We start from the raw sequence: 17,088 nt of genomic DNA, 5'->3' as shown, positions 1-17,088 counted from the left end.
TTCAATCCCTGGTCAGGGAATTAAGGTCCCGCAAGCTGCGCAGTGCAGCCAAAAAAAAGAAAAAAAAGAAATAGAGGAGTGTTGTTGGATTGGCAAATACTCTACACTACATGAGATCCCTTCTTTATAGAGGCAGCCCAGATTGGTAGTTAAGAGCTCCACCTTTGGAGCTGTACTGACTGGGTTATATCTCAACTCCTCTACTTACTAGCTCTATGACCTTTGGCAAGTCACTTAAACTGTGTATAGCTCAGTTTCTCATTTGTAAAACAAAAAGTAACAATAATGATGCTTCTTATAGGAGTATTGGAGGACTACATTAGTTAATATACATGAAGTACTTAGAATAGAACTCAGCGCATAATAAGCAATTGGTCTCCAAGATACGAAGTTCAAAATAAAGTTCAAATGTAATTATGTTCTTTTAAAAAACCAAACACATGAAAACACTTATGTCATCCAGGGATCACCAAAAGAGTTACTATTCAACTAATATTCTTGAAGAAATACTTAAATCCAAGTAAACTCATTTTCCCATCCAGTCATCTTATGAGTTGTGATTAGAAAAGGACAATCACATGAACAGAGCTGTAAAGACACCATTATAAAAATGATACAATTACCAGGAACCCTATAATGACAGTCTCCCAAACAGAAGTATTGGGAAAAAGACAATAGTGTTACTCAGTTATGCCTTCTTGGGGACTGTCCCTGATTGCCTCTAGCTGCAATTCCTGCCAAACTAGGTAGTAAGAAGGGTAGGAGTTGTCAGAAAGATACCAACTGTCTCCACTCCATCTAACAACAGTATCCTTAAATTGGGCAGTGGCAATTTTTTTAAAAGCAAGGGAACACTTTGTTTCTAATATAAGACCCTACATAAAATGCCCAACACATGAAACAAATATGAATGAGTTTTTTCTGGTAAAATGAGGAGTGGGGGATTGCAGAGTACTTCTAACCATGTAACCCTGCACAGGGCCAGAGAAGTGGATCTAAAACATATAGATTAAACACAAACAAACAAAAAACCCCCACAGCATCTTAATCCAGATGCACAAATTATTTTAACTAAGGTTTGGAATTGTGTCTTGTGTGTGGTATGCGGGTATAATTTTGCTACGTTAGCCTACTACTTTCCTGCTGTGTGCTTGAAATGTGAATGCTACTAAAAGTTGAGTGAGGGTTCTTATGAAGGCCTAAACTGTTTTCAAGTTGCTTTGGGGGATGGTGAAGTCTGATGTCACAGGAGCTAGAGACTTCCTTGAAAGAGTCATAAAGGGTCAGGGACCAGGAGTGAAAGGACCACAGTTGGGATAGGGAAAAATTCAGTGATTGCATTTACCACACCAGGCAGAGTAAACTCACAATTCCAATCTGACCTATCATTAAAGTGACCCATAATTTATTGCAAAATTGAGCACGCTTCTGAGACTGAAAGGAGTTCAATTGCTAATTGCTCCAGGAAACAGGTGTAACTTGTGGATACCCTATCCATCACCACCCCCTGCCCAAGCACACCCTCATATGTACCCACATCTCTTCATGACTCTCTTGATCTTTTCACTTGATCTGAACACCTTTGCATCCTCTTATGTCAATACTGAAATTGGACTCTGTACCACTAGAATGCTTTTTTTTCTGTAGTTAATACTATGGTCAATTATCAAGAGTTGTCTGAATGAATCATGGACCAAAAGCCTTTCTCTCAATAATAAAAATGCTGGTCAAGCAATATATTCAATGATAGCTGTAAAAAGCTTCATAAAATGAAGACATTCTGAGGTCAAATAGAATTTGTGTTCTCCAGAATAAGCACTTGGAAATCTCTGCACTCAGATTCCGGCTTTCAGAGAAGGGAGACTAAGATGTTGGACCATCTATTAAACTCATTAAATTATACCCAAGCCTCTTTGGCTCAGCGGACCCTGAATGCATGGCTTTGCTTGATTGCTTTACAGAAACTCTTGACACTTATTTAGTTATATAATAAGTGTGATTTGGGGTGGGGGGATGCCTTTGATATTGCTTCCATGAGAAATTTTCTATTCTTTTCCCCAAGCAACAACAAAAGTCCATTTCTTGAGAATTTTTATTTTATTTACTCTATTGTTCACTGCCTAAAATCTCAGGTTTACATGGTGGTGCAAAACCCCCATAGTTTCCAAAACTTTGGGTTTCAAGTTGCAGTGTTCTTTTTGCCATACTTATGAGAAAATATAATCTAATTATTTTAGCTGGGGTAAATTGCAAATTACTTCGTAAAATTAAGGATTCCCTAACTTGGATAAGACAAATTTTATAATGGATTTTTGCATGTGTTATTTCAATTTTTACAACAAGCTCATAATACGGGTCACTTTTATGTCATTTTAGGGCTGAGAAAAATGAAGCTCCAATGGACTGAGCAGCTTGCCCCAGATTACATCGTCTGCAAATGTCAGAGCTAGACTCGCACCCAATGGATTTGTATCCACTTCACTCTCACAACACCACCATGGCCTCCTAACACTCAAGATAAATGACAACACCTGAATTCTGAATGAGCGGATCCACTTAGACTCATACAATGGAAGTCCCCCCTAATCTCTGGATTAGGCTCAAACTACAAACTATTATCCTCTCCCTAATTCTTCTGTCTCTTCTTTCCTTTGAATTATATCACTTTCTCTGGCATTTTCTTGACTACTCCACAGCAGTATAAAGGAGTCTCATCTGGATGTCATCAATTTGGGAAATTTCAGCCTACGATGCATATCTTCTAGCTTGGGGAAGCCCTCATAGACAATTAAACAAGTTCAAAAAAAAAATCTATTTAGAGAGAAAACTCCTTTCACTGTGTAACCCTTTCCTCTGCAACACTTTTTCTAAAGGAACTTAGCACATTCAAAGTTCCTTGCATAAAAGTTTCTTTTGATTGTCTGTTTTTCTCCAAAACAAAGGGCACAGTGCAATGATGTAGTGGCTCTTCAGCAATACATTAATTCAGTCAGTCTGTGGTATTATTAATCTTGATAGTTTAGTGTATTTCAAACAGATCATCTGCAACAGAATAACCTGGAAAGTTTGCTTAAAGTGCAATTCTTGGGCTCAATTCAAGATTAACAAATCAAAATATCTGGCAGAGGAGCTGTGGAATCTGCATTTTAAACATAGACCCAGGGAGTTCCCTGGTGGCATAGTGGTTAGGATTCTGGGCTTTCACTGCCATGGCCCAGGTTCAGTCTCTGGTTGGGGAAGTGAGATCCCGCAAGCCGTGCTGCATGGCCAAAAAACCCCCAAAAAGCAACAACAAAAAATAGACCTGAGTGATTCTCAGGTCAGAGTCTGAGAACTGCTGTCTAAGGAGCCAAGGCCATGCAGGTGCAAGGTGTAGCCGCCACAGACTTCTCCCAGAGCTTGGAAATCATGGCACCGAGACTCAGACCTTCTGAGGAAGGTGGCTGGGCTGCTGGACCATGCATTAAACTCATTACAGCTGGTGAGCCTCAATGGGATTATAGTTCAAATCCAATGGGCAGATGAGGAAACTGAAGCCCACAGAGGATAAGTAATTAAGGAAAAGTGTTTTCCAATATTATTCACGGCGCCAAACAAAACAACGATTCAAGCGCCTGCTGTTTTTAAATCTCTGTGGGTCCTCGGCACCCCTCCCAGGCAGTCTCCCGCCACATCTCATGTTACATATACTTGTATCTTACAAGTGTTGAGTTTAGATGCAGATGATTAGTTGACATAATTTTGTATTCTATAGATATTTCGTCAAACATTTGTTAAAATTTATTAATTTGATTCAGCAGTTCTCCTTCAAGATATGAAATCTCTCTTTTTAAAATCACAAACATTTCATGGTACCATGAAAAGGATATAGGCCCCAGGCACTGTGCTTATGGTGTCCAGTGGATTAAAGAGCCCCGGCATCCTGTATGACCTTGCAGACCAGCCCTTTACTACAGTGTAACTGACGGGCAGGCCGCGTCTTACAGACCAGTTCTCGAATTTTCAGTTTCAGAAACGGCTTAATCAGTTCACGTAGAAGTGATCAGGCAAATGATACTGACAAGAGATGGAGCGGCAAACCAGAAACATGATGGGATAATTTACAATGAAAAACACAATAATCAATCATTTCCAATGTTCCTGTCATCACTGTGGCATATAATCATCTCTGGAGGGAAAATGACTTAAGTAACTTAAGTATGGACGTCAGACTATGAGTCATTCCTATACATCTGGGACTGAAGCAGATTTGTCTCTCTGGTTACCTCTCTCTCCTAAGGAGCATCTGGCTGTATTGGTCGTCTAGGGTAACGCTTGCCAACATTTTACTTGGTAATCCTGGGTTGTACAATGAGTGTACGGTTAGTTGTATACAAACCTAAAAAACTCTTTTTAGTGGGTGCACAAAGTGGGTGCACAACTTTGCATTTCTCTCAGTGGTGTATGACAGTTTCAGTTATTCCAAATCCTTGTCAGCCCTTGGTATTGTCAGTTTTTTAAAAAAATTGTAGCCATTCTGGTAGGTGTATGACAGAATCTCATTTTTATTTTAATTTGCATGTCACTAATGAGATTATCTTTTCATGTGCTTATCTGCCATTTGTATCTCTCCTATTGTGAACTCAAATCTTTTGCTCGTATTTGCCCAGTATTTTGTGGTGTTCAACAAGCATATTTTGTAGTTTTGCTATATCTGTTCCTAAATTTTTCTTTTTTGAGTTTTGGAGCTATTGTAGATGGTACTTTAAAAAAAGTTTTCAGTACATTTCTACTATATAGAAAGATGATTCAGTTATGTGTGTGTTGACCTGGTATCTTATCCTGTGACTTTCCATATGAGTACTAGAAATGTTTTTGTACATTCCTTGAGATTTTTATTGTAGACAATCATGCCTTGTGCAAATAGGGACAGTTTTATTTCTTACTTTTCAATCGGTATGCTACCTTCCTATATCTATCTGTCTGTCTATCTATCTATCTATCTATATCTAATCTGTCTTGCCTTACTGTACCAGCTAAGACTTCCAGTACTATGGTCAATAGGAATGGTAAGAGTGGCCATCCCTGCCTTGCTCTTGATTACTTTATTTTTTCAGTTTTAAAATTTCAACTTGGTCCTTCTTTATATCTTTTATTTCCTTGCTGAGGTTATTTTTCCATTTGTTTCCAGAATATTCACAATAGCTGGTTGGGATATTTGTATAGTAGCTGCTTTCAAGTCTTCCTCAGATCCTTCCAACATCTGTGTCATGTTAGCATTGGCATCTGTTGATTTTCCTTCCCTGTGAAAGTTGAAATTGTCTTGCTTCTTCACATATTGAGAAATTTTAGGTTAATTGTCTTGCTTCTTCACATATTGAGAAATTTTAGGTTATGTCCTGGATATTTTTAATATTATGTTACAAGACTCTATGTCTCATTTAAATCCTGTGGAGAATGTTGACATTTTTGTGTCAGTAGGCAGTTGACCTGGTTACGTTCAGGCTGCAGGGTCCATCCAACCTGCTTTCTGTGGATGGGTTCTAATGTCAGCTCTATTTTCAAAGTCCTTACAGTTCTATTCACATTATCCCATTTGTATGCCGCCTGATTGTTATTTGGAGACATGAACGTGATTGAATGAAGTGAAGGAAAAGAAATGGGTATTTCTGTACTCCTTCTGCTCCTTGAGGCAGAAGTAGAAGTTTTCTTCTGAAGATGTTCCATCTGGTCCTCAGTTCCCAATTCTGGCTTTCATGCTGCATTGCCTTCAGGCTGGAAGATACCAGAGGAAAAATGGTGAATTAACTGGTTTTTTGGTGGTATCTAGAATTCTGGTCTTCTTCTCCAGTTTGCATAGTACTATTTAGTTTTCAGAGTCCTCAAATAGATTTTCCATGCATTTTCCCAGTTTTTATAGTTGCATTTAGCAGAGGAGAGAGAGTGGCATGTACTTACTCTATTTTGCCTGGAACTGGAATTCTCTTTGCCTTTCTACATCCATTGACTTTTTTTAACAGCTTTATTGATATATGAGTTGCATACCATAAAATTCACCAATTTAAAGTGTACAATTCAATGATTTTTTTGTACATTCGCAGAGTTGTGTAACCACCACCACAATCAATTTTAGGATATTTTCATCATCCCCCAAAGAAATCCCATATGCATTAGCAGTTATTTCCCATGTCCTCAATCTTTCCAGGCCTAGTCCTAGGCAATCTACATTCTGCTTCTATAAATTTTCCTATTCTGAATATTTCATATAAATGTAATAATTCAATATAGTCTTTTGTTATTGGCTTCTTTCATTTTCATAATATTTTCAAGAGTCATCCATGTTGTAGCATATATTGGTACATCATTTTTTTTATTGCTGGGTAATTTTCTATTGTAGGGATATAAGCCCTTTTATTTATGCATTCATCGCTTCATGGATATTTTGGTTGTTTCTACTTATTCGTTATTACATATAATGCTGCTATGAGCATTCCTGTACAACTTTTCAGGTAAACATATATTTTAATTTCTCTTGGGTATATACCTATATATAGGTATAACTATATATGTATATAGAGTGGAACTGCTGGATCATATGGTAATCCTATGTTAATATTTTGAAAAACTCCCAAACTCATTTCCAAAGCAAGTGCATTATTTTACAATCTCATTAGCGTTATGTAAGTGTGCCAGTTTCTGCACGTCCTCACCAACACTTGTTAGCATCTACCTTTTAAAAAAATTGTAGCCATAATTTTGGGTATAAAGTTGTATATCATTGTTGTTTTTATTCTCATTTCCCTGATGGCCAGTGGTTTCTTTTGTTGAGGATATTTTCATGTCATCATACACCTTAAGAAATTTCTCTTCAAATCTTTTGCTCATTGTCACTTGTCATTTTATTATTGTGAGCATTCTTTATATATTCTATATACAAATCCTTTATCAGATAAGTGATTAGCAAATTTTTTTCCCATTCTATAGGTTGTATTTTCATTTTTGTGGTGTCCTTTGAAGCACAAAAAAATTTTAGTTTTGATGAACTTACCTATTTTTTCTCCAGTTGCTTGTACTTTTAATGTCATATCGAAGAAAACATTATCTAACCTAAGGTTGTGAAGCACTTACATCTATGTTTCATTCTAAGACTATAAAATTTTAGCTCTTACATTGAGGTCTTTGAACCATTTTGAGTTAATTTTTGTATATGTTATAAAGTAGGAGTCCAATTTTATTCATTTGCATATGATATCCAGTTGTTGCAGCACTATTTGTTGAAAAGATTATTTTCCCCCCCATTGAATGGTCTTGGCATCCTTGCCAAAGATCAGTTGACTGTAAATGTGAGGATTTATTTCTGTACCCTCAATTCTATTCCATTGACCTATTCTATCCTTCTGTGTCTACCCTTATGCTAGTACCACCCTGTCTTTATTACTGTAACTTTGTAATAAGTTTTGAAATCAGGAAATGAGAGTTCTCCAATGTTGTTCTTTTTCAATACTTTTTGGTCTATTTTAGGTCCCTTGAATTTACACACAAATTTTAGGATCATCTTGTTAATTTCTGCAAAAAAAGCCAGCTGTAATATTGTTTGCATTGAATCCACAGATCAATTTAGGGCATATTGCCACTTTAACAGCATTAAGTCTTCTGAACAAAGAACTTGGGATGTCTTTCCACTTATTTAGGTCTTCTTTAATTTCGTTAAGCAATGTTTTATAGTTTTCAGAGTTTTATAGTTTTGCATTTCTTTTGTTAAATTTATTCCTAAGTATTTTTTTATGCTATTGTAAATGGGACTTTTCTTCTTGCTTTCATTTTTGCATGGTTCCATTGAATTTCAACTTCAAGCACTATATTTTTAATTCTTGAAAGTCCTGTTTATATATATTTTTTTCATATTGATCTAATCATTCATGCTTTAATATCTTTTTTTTTAACATAATAAAAGATCAGATCTGGAACCATCAGATACAGAACTTATTCTGTATCTGATTATTTCAATATCTGAAGTCACTTCAAGTATGTTTTTCTCACTTGTTTTCTTCTCTGTCTCTCTTGTGGAGATTTCTTTCCTCCTTTGATTAGTTCCTTGGAACTTTAATTGCAGGAATGATGTAAGGCTTGGTTTGAAAGCATTCAGAGAGCATGTGGTTTGCTTCTGCTATATCCTTGGGGACACTGACAACCCTTGATCACTTGGAAATAAATTTTACCACACAGGAAGTATGTATTCTTATACCACACCTACCTGAATATTAGGAATCTTCTGGGGAAACCTGTGTTTCCTCTGACACTCAGAGTCAAATTTGAGATAAGTGTGCTAGCTCTCTCCCTTCAAATGGTGATGGTTTTCTATTTTACCCTATTACTGAGGTTAACGTCCTTTATAAGTTCTAGCTTTATGTGACCAAAAAGTATTGAAAAAGACTTGTCCAAATCCCCACTCTGCTCAAAGCTCCAGATTTTGTATGTGGCTCTTTAAATCCCAAGTTCTTGGCCCCCAGGGATTGGCAAATACCATGGACAAACACCCGATTCCAGCACTTACATGCCACTCTAAATTCACACTTTCTTATCATTTTTGCCCTTCTTAATATTTGTACTTTTCTGCCAGCTCAACCATGCATTATAAAATACTTGAAACAAAATTATACAGCAATTTTCCTTCCTTCTGAACATTTAGTCTGCAGTATTGCCTGCAATGGAATTTAATTAATGTCTTTTTAATTTCACTCCAGTGAAGGTAGGGAATTTGATTCCGGTTCTAGTTGCGTGACCTTTGGTTAGTCTTTCATTCTCTCTGTGCCTCCATCTATGAAAAATGAAGAGGTTGGGCTAAATTATCTTTACGGACCCTTTCAGCTGTAAATGTCCATGACTCTTAGATGCAATAATTCCTACTTGTACAGGAGCTTCAATAGTTATTAATCACATTCAAGGAGTTATTTTACATCAGGAGGGGTGAGATTGTTCTACTCAAAAGTATAGCTTTTCTCTGACCTGAGTGGCTCATTCCTTTTCTCTCCGATAGTGGGAGTTCTTCTTATACTGGGGCCTGCACACCTGATTGATTACTATTGTAATTCCACTTTAAAATATTAGAAGAGTAAAACAAAATACACCAAAGTAAAAAATTGGTTTTTTTCTTCCCTTGGATTTTAATAGTACCCAGAAGAGGTAAAATAACAATGTTTTATCCTTGAAAGTAAGACATTCCATAACTACTGTTCATGCTGTTAAAATTTTTTTAAGATATGGTTTGGATTTCTTTAAAAGCGTTGGCCCTAGAAATTCTCCTAAAATTTCAGAAAACATTCAGAGATAACTATATATTTAGCAGCTTCAACATTTTCAAAGCCCTTCAGAAAAACAAACCATAAATCGGCAGCAGGCATGGAAAAGGAAAACTCTTCTTGAAGCAAACTGTTTACCACTAAAAAACCATGAATCATAGAGAACAATATAAACCAAAAGTGTGTTTTCCTTCTGCCATTTGAAGTTCCAGGAGCACCTCTGTGGCCTTGAGGAGATGAAATGCACGGAGACAGTATAAAATACATTATTCAGTTGCTTGCTACATAATGTGATTTAAATTGTTTTTCCATTATCCTCGGCTCGTGGGCACTTAAGTTGAGGCAGATTTATGAGTATTTCATAATTAACAAGTGTCCTTCTCCGGCAAAGAAAGCAGCCTAATTTGGGGGGAGGGTGGAGTCTTTCTGTCCCCACTGAGCTTCTCCGTCAACACCTTTGCTTCCCTCCAGCCTGTGACTCCGTTAACTTTAAAAGCAAATTAGAATCTAGTCTCTTTAACTGTACTTACTTCATTCAAATCAAAAGGCACTTAATTAGTTTGCTTCTAGGATATATTAGTGCAATAACAGCATCTAGTATAAACAGTATAACAGGATTGTCTAAGACGATGTGGGTTCAGAAACAGACTTTGAACCTGAATTATGGTCAATGCCTAAAGGACATTCCGGGCAAAGTCTATGAGTCTAACCTACATTCGTAAGACTGTCACCCATTTATAAAGCCTTAAAAGACCCATTTGGCCATGTTTGGCGTGGTAATGGTTCATTCCCGTGACAAAAGTAAAAGTTTGAAAGTTCTCTTCTCCAAGGTAGTTTTGGCAGAGTCTGTTTATTTTCAACAAATATGAGGAGCTCCTGAAGGAAGTGATTTATCTACTTTTCCTACCCTGCTTCCAATTTGCCCACGCCTGGTACTCCAGGCCCCGAGGTCCCCTCGTTGTGCTGGCAGGGACACACCTGCAAAATGTGAGAATGAGATGGAGAGGACTTCTGATTGTCGTGATGTTGCTGTGCTCTGTTCCCACACCTCGTGGTCACTTGGGAGGAAGCCCATGGGCATTTCTTTTTTTTTTTTTTTTTTTTTTTTTGTGAAGCCATAGGTCTTTTTTTTTTTTTTTTTTTTTTAAATTTATTTCTTTTTATTTTTGGGTGTGTTGGGTCTTCGTTTCTGTGCTAGGGCTTTCTCCAGTTGTGGCAAGTGGGGGCCACTCTTCATCGCGGTGCGCGGGCCTCTCACTGTCGCGGCCTCTCTTGTTGCGGAGCACAGGCTCCAGACGCGCAGGCTCAGTAGTTGTGGCTCACGGGCCTAGTTGCTCCGCGGCATGTGGGATCTTCCCAGACCAGGGCTCGAACCCGTGTCCCCTGCATTGGCAGGCGGACTCTCAACCACTGCGCCACCAGGGAAGCCCCCCATGGGCATTTCTTAAATTCCGTCTCTCTTTGCCCAGCTTTAGAAAGCATGATATACATCCTGCTGTGTGTTTCACGGGATGGTTTAGTGATACAGAAACCAAGAAAAGAAAGTATTTCCAGAGAAGGGAGTGGGTAACTACATTGAATGCTGCTGAGAGAACAGAGAAGAGCCCTTTGGATTTGACAACATGGATGAAGTCACTGGTGACCTTTCAAGAGAGTAGAGGGGAAAAACATTTGACCAGTAGGAGCTAAGGAGAGATGGAAAGTGGAGGCCACGTGTAAAGATAACTCTGGTAATTCTTCTGTAAAGAATAACAGGAACGAGTGATATATCCAGAGAGGATCACGGGGGTCAAGGAAGTGCTCCTAAGAAGGGAAATATCAGAGAAGTTTGTGTGCAGGTGAGAATAATCCAGTGGACATTAACAATGTATTTCCTTTTCTGGGAACTTAACCTAAGAATATAATCAGAAATGTGAACAAAGAGGAATGTATAAAAATGTTCATTTTATGTCTATTTAAATTAGTGAAAAAAATTGTATAAGTATATATAAAAGTGGGAAAGAAATGTGACAAAATGTCAACAGCAGTTATCCATGGTTGATGAAATTATGAATAGGTACTATTTTCTCCTTCATCGCCTATTTTCTAAATTTTCAATGTGAGTACATATTTCTCTTAAAATAAGTTTAAGAAAAACATTTTCTTTTTAAACATGTGAATGTGTCAAAAGCCCCATTAGATATGTGCAGATATTATTCCTCATGATAACATCTCCTAAACACAGTCTGATTAAGGAAAAGGAAATTCTTATTTGTGGATAAAAGCACAGAATAGCTAGAAATAAGAATTGGAATTCTTGGAAATAAGAATTCCAAATGTTTTTATATTCTCCATTTTAAGATGAGAATATTTATTTCCAAACCTAACATATAATTTTAAAGATGGAAAAATAAAACTTGCAGGTAATATTTATTTTTACAAAAAGGGAACTGCTTACCTTCTACTAGACCTGCAAGCATTCCATATGAATACACAATTCAATCAAATGGATTTATGTGCATTTACAAAAATTGCATTAAGTGTATAAATTGTGATCAAATAAAATGCCTCTTGGTAAGTTGTGTGTAAACCAAATGTTTAAGAAATACTTCTGTTAATATCTTAAGTGTAATAATTCTACCATTGGCAGGTTGTCCAGCTTAAAACTCATAATTAGAATCTAGTCAAGCAGATGACGAAACAGATGCCTAGAATACCAATGTGTAATTTATCCTTGTATAAAATTAATTTATGATACACTCTGCTTTGAAAATTTTGAAATAAGCCCATATATATTTCAAAAAGTCATTTCTATTGTAAGTGGTTTCACAAACAACACAATTTTATATTTAATTTAATTTTCATTATTATCTTCTGGAACAAATGTTTTTTTCCCTGAAACATTAAAGAAGAAAGATGTTATATTAAGTATATAATTTACAACAAGAGCAGGATCTCCTACTTTATTTGTTATAAGGTATTACTTATTTTCTTGTATTTTAAAAAATTCACAAGACATTGAATTCATTAGTGAAATATTTTTCCCGTCTTCAAAGCACTGACTTTATTTTTGAAATTCTGGTTATGTCCAAATTTATAACATGTATCCTTTATTTTTATGAGCATCAATTTCGAGTATGATAGCTAAAAACCAAACAAATATCTTTATAATGTAAAAACAAAATCTGAAACATTTCAAAAGACTGCTATAAAGAAATAACACAATAGACTGTGACCTTATTAATACTGCTTGACTACAAACCACCCGGAAGCTCTCACTGAACTTTAAGCTCCTTCATATATCTTTAATAATAATCACAATCATTTTTTGAATGTTACGAGGTTCACTGTGGCTCCACAGAAATGCTGATGGTACATGGAGAGGCCATTGATCTCCACAGTTACTACATTTCTTTCTTTCTGTGAGGTCTCTAGTTTTTAACTTTATTTTGACATTTCTTTCGATTTTGACACTGTCCATTGGTTTGCTCTGTGCATCTCAACCTCTTTCTTCAATTATGGAAGACCTACCCTTCGCAACGTTTTATGCCATTGCTTTTACACAGATGCCTTTGGAAAGTTTTTAAAAATCAGATTATTTCAGGTGCTTTGATAATTTTTGATCAAGGATCGATTGTATGTTAATGAAATGCAGTGAAAAGAACCTAAAATTTGGAACTGTGAGACGTGGGGTTAATAATCCTTTGTCTATAGCTTAATAGTTATGTGACTAGAAATAACCCACAGCCTTTCTGAGCTCTGGTTTCCACATCTTAAAGCGATAAAAATAGTTATTTCAAGGCTCATAGTGAATGAGGTGCACAAAAGATAAAGTGCTTTGTACAGTGAAATACTAACGCTATTGTTATTTTAAGACTGTAATCGTTCTGACTTTGTCTTCCTTTACTCCTAGTTGTCTCCAAGGCTTTCCACATCTATAATTGAATCTGCTATTTTCTCTTTGTTAAAATTAAAGTTTATGCTAAAACCTAAATGCAGCCATGCTCTGGAGCCCACAAATTAGCACCTTATTCTTTCCCAGTTTATCTATAGGGCACAGGCACGGTTCTAGGCAGAGGAGCGTGCAATGCGGCATGCTTAACTTTAAACAATGGAATGACGGAGATAAATTAGAAAACTGTTAGGAAGAGCTAGTAAGAACGAGACCAATTTTCATTTTATTTCAAAGTTCTTTGAGGCTGCTCTAATCATTCTGCTACAAATCTGTAAACACAATAGGCAATGAATGTTTCCAAATAAAATAATCCAAAGGAATAGGCCAAGAGAGTCAGATAACTTAGAGGCTTTAAAAGTCCTAACAGCTAAGTGTCTTGGCATTCTACTATTGTATATGTTTCCAAATGATTGGAGTAATATACATTACTCCATTATGGGCATATAATGAAAGTATTCTCTTTACCAAGAAATTGCAGAAATTATGCAAGCTCTTTAACATAAGCTTGCTAGGTCTGGAAGTGCCTTATGGATTTTTCCACCATGTATGTCTTTACTGATCTTTCTAAGAACATCTACCACTGCCCATCATTTCTGCATTCATTCCAAAAATATTCATTAAACACCTATCATATGCCAAGCAGTGTTCCAGGCAATATGAGCACACAAAACAGCCACTACCCTACCCCTAATCTCTGCTGTCATTGAACCTACAGTAAATATTATGTTAGATAATAATAAGTTCCAGGGAGAAAAATAAAATCAGGGTGGAGAGTAAACTGTGCATGAGAGGGAGAATTTTTGTTTGTTTATTTGCTTGTTTGTTTGGTACTTTAATTAGGGTGGCCAGAAAAAGTACACTTGAGAAAAGATGAAGGAGGTAGTGAGGGAGCAGGCAGGAGATCAAGTGGGGAAGAGTCTTCCAGATGGAGGGAGCAGCAAGTGTTAAAGTTCTGAGGTCAAGTGTGTGCGCCTGGCACATTTGAGCATCGGCAAGGAGATGAGTGTCCTGGAGTGGAGTAAGTAAGTGGGAAGGTTGCTGGAGCCGTACATGTATCCTGTAGGGCTTTACAGAACATCGTAAGGTCATTGGTTTCTCTTCTGAGAGAAAAGATGAACAAACATGGAGGGCACCAAGCAGAGGAGTGACATGGCCTGACTTAATCTGAACAGGATCACTCTGGCTGCTGTGTGGGAATAGACGGGAGGAGAGCAGGGGCTGAAGCAAGGAGAACAGTTAGAAGGCTATTGCAAGAAGTGATGAAAAGCCTGGACCAAGCTAGCGATTCTGAGATTACCTGAAAGTGTCATCACAATCATCCAAGATGGTGGACAGAGAGGACAGTAGACATTCAATTCAGAAACGCCTATATTTATAATAATAATAATAATGAGAAGAAGAAGAGGAATTCGCGGAGAAAACCAGACATAGTCTCAGCGTTCCAAGAGGTCTGAGTCTCTGCTAGACTTCTAAAGCAGGAAGAAGGACCAAGAAGTTATTATATCCTCATGAGGCAGCAAGGCAAAAATATCTGCTCTCATCACTTATGTTCAGTATTGTACTAGATGCCCTACCCAGAGTAATAACACTAGAAAAAGAAACAAAAGACATACCATTTGGAAAAGAAAAATAAAACTTATTTTATTCTCAGATAACATGACCATTTATGTAAAAAATCCAAGGGAACCTACCACACACACACACACACACACACACACACACACAGATTACTAGAACTAATATGTGAGTTTAGCAAGGTTACAGGATACAAGATCAATATAAAAAATAGTCATATTTCTTTATAATATTAATGAATGATTAGAAACTGAAATTTTAGAAAACATCTACAATAACAATGCAAATATGAAATATTTAGATAAAATTTTACAAAAATTTGCAAAAGACCTGTACTTTGAGAACTACAAAGACAGTGATGATGAAGATTGAATGATGTGATGAATGACAGTGATGATGAAAAATAGAAATAAATGGAGAGATACACCCTGCTCATAAATTTAGACTCAATATTTGTAGAATGTCGAATTTTCCCAAGTTAATCTATACATTCAAGGAAATACAGCTGGCTTTAGGAGGAGGAGGAATAGAAACTGATAAACTCATTCTAACATTTCAACAGAACTACAAGGACCTAGAATAACCATAACAACTTTGAAAAAGAAGAACGAAATCGGGGGATTTATACTACCTGATTTCAAGACTTGCTGTAAAGCAACAGTAAAGGCAGTTTGGTATTGGCATAGATATAGACATATAAGTCAATGGAATAGAATAGATAGTTCAGAAATAGATTCACACATAATTGACCAATTGGTTTTCTTTTTCTTTTTAATATAAACATATCTTTATTTGCCCTCAATATTATTTTTATTGAGTTATAACTGACGTACAACATTATATCAGTTTCAGATGTACAACATGATGATTCAATATTTGTACATATTATGAAATGATCACTACAATAAATCTAGTTAACATCCATCAGCATACATAGTTGCAGAACATTTTCTTGTGTTGAGAACATTTAAGACGTACCCTCTTAGCAACTTGTAAATATGCAATACAGTATTATCAACTATACTTGTCATGCTATACATTATATCCCCAAGATTTATTTACTTATTTTATAACTGGAAGTTTGTACCTTTTGACCCCCTTTGCCCACTCCCCTGCCTCTCATCTCTGACAACCACTAATCTGTTCTCTGTATGTATGAGCTTGTTGGTTTTTGTATTTGTTCTTAGTTTTCACATAAAAGTAAGATCATATGGTATTTGTCTTACTCTGTCTGACTTACTTTGCATAATGCCCTCTAGGTGCCCAACTGATTTTCAACAAAGATGCCATGGAGAAAGGATAATCTTTTCAATAAATGGTATTGGCAAAGCTGATTATTTATATGTAAAAATGATGAACTTTGACCTTTACTTCAGACCACATACAAAAATTAACTTGAAATGGATCATAGATCCAAGTGACAACTACAAAACTTCTAGAAGAAAACGGAGGAGAAAACCTTAATCTTACATTTTGCAAAAATTTCTTAAAGAAAACACAGAAAGTATGAACCCTGAAAGAACAAATTGATAAACTGGACATAATTTAAGGATTTTGTCCTTCAAAAAACAATGTGAAGAAAATGAAAAGGCAAGCCACATCCTGAGAGAAATTATTTGCAAAACATATATCTGATAAAAAAAAAATCTATGCAGATTTCATGAAGAACCCTTGCTACTCAATATTAAAACAACTTTGATAACATAAAACAGGCAAAAAGTTGACACTTCACCAAAGATAAAATTACCAGATATAAGTACAAGAAAAAATGGTCAATGTCATTAGTTGTTAGAGAAATGCAAATTAAAGCCACAGTGCGATACCACTGCATATAAAATTGAATCTCTAAAATGAAAGGAACTGACAATGACAATCGTCGTAGAACATGAGTAGCAAATCAGGCTCTCCTCCATTACCAGTGGGATGTAAAGGTATATGGTCACTTTAGAAGGCAGTTCCTTATAGTCACTATATGACCCAGCAATTCCCTTCCAGGTATTTATCCAAAAGAAATGACAGCATAGCATCAATCCACACAGAGATTTGTGCTCAAATGTTCATGGCAGCAATATTCATGAAAACCAAGAACTGGAAAGAACCCAAAACGTCCATCAATCATTAAATGGACAAATGACAGTACATTCTTAATGATAAATTACTACTCAATAATAAAGAGGCACTAATTACAGGTTCACACCACATGGTTGAATCTCAACACATTTTGCTAAGTGAAAGAAGTCACACACAGAAGACCACATATTTTGAATTCCATTCATAAGAAATTTTACAAAAGGCAGAATC

This window comes from Balaenoptera musculus, chromosome 12 (assembly GCF_009873245.2).
Source record: "Balaenoptera musculus isolate JJ_BM4_2016_0621 chromosome 12, mBalMus1.pri.v3, whole genome shotgun sequence".
Classification (NCBI taxonomy): Eukaryota; Metazoa; Chordata; class Mammalia; order Artiodactyla; family Balaenopteridae; genus Balaenoptera; species Balaenoptera musculus.
This window is presented reverse-complemented; position numbering follows the sequence as displayed.